Consider the following 1,193-nt stretch of genomic DNA (forward strand, 5'->3'; position numbering starts at 1 on the left):
GGGGTAATCCATTGCCGTGCGCTAGAGTCTAGACAATCAGTTACCCCACCACGCGCCGCCAACTAGGCGCGCGGGGGAGGTGACCGCGGCGAGCGGGCGTACCTCGCCGCGCGTTCAGATTCGACGAGCTTTATATATTAATATCTCGAAAACTATTGCGAAGATCGCAAAGTGGTAGAAGACTTTTTTGTTCAGTTTGGTCCACACTATCTGCCCATAAGCACTGTACCATTGAGTATGAGACACCCTGTGTATATATATATATGTTTGATGCAACGGAAAGTTCATGTCATTTTTCAAAGAGATTTGCTCACCGAATAAAAAATTTTGACTATATAATCATGGTCAGTAAGTCTTTGATACTGTAATTTACAGCATTAAAGAGCAACTTGCAGTCCACTGTTATAAATATAGTCAAAATTTTTTATTTGGTGAGCAAAATTGCTTGGAAAAACGACACAAACTTTCCGCGGTATCTAGTGTGTGTGTATATATATACCTATATATATAAGGATGGCCCTTATTTTCCGAATTATGGAATTTTTTTGGTCTTATAGTTCAAAATGATTTCTTTTCATTAAAAAAAAATCCCTGTAAAAATTCAACTCAATCGGATAACGAGAAAAGATCGCACAGAATGATTGATTTTTTAGGATAAATGTGTATTTTAAATAATAATTTTTTAAATGAAACTCATTTTTCAAAAAAGAGCAACAATTTTTAATGGCTTTGATCTTGACTTATATATCAAGCTCATGTTCCTGAACAACATTCAAAAGGTTTTAGCCATTGTTCGGATACCTTGGATAAGTTATGTCAGTGGTACTGTAACTTTTAAGCCTTATAATTCAAAAAGTGCTTAATGGAAAAATATCTTATTATAATGTTTTGGAAAGCTCTCGAAATAAGTTACAAGAATACGCAATAAAAAATGGGAAGTTCCATTAAAAAATTATTTAAAATACACATTTATCCTAAAAAAATCAATCATTCTGCGCGACTTTTTCCCGATTGAGCTGAACATTTACAGGGATTGTTTTTTTATGAAAAGAAATCATTCTGAACTATAAGACCAAAAAAATTCCATAACTCGAAAAATAAGGTCCACCCTAATGTGTACATACAATATACACACACACACACACACACACACACACACACACACACACACACACACACACACACACACACAC

This window comes from Wasmannia auropunctata, unplaced genomic scaffold, assembly GCF_000956235.1.
Source record: "Wasmannia auropunctata unplaced genomic scaffold, wasmannia.A_1.0 LD336101.1, whole genome shotgun sequence".
NCBI lineage: Eukaryota > Metazoa > Arthropoda > Insecta > Hymenoptera > Formicidae > Wasmannia > Wasmannia auropunctata.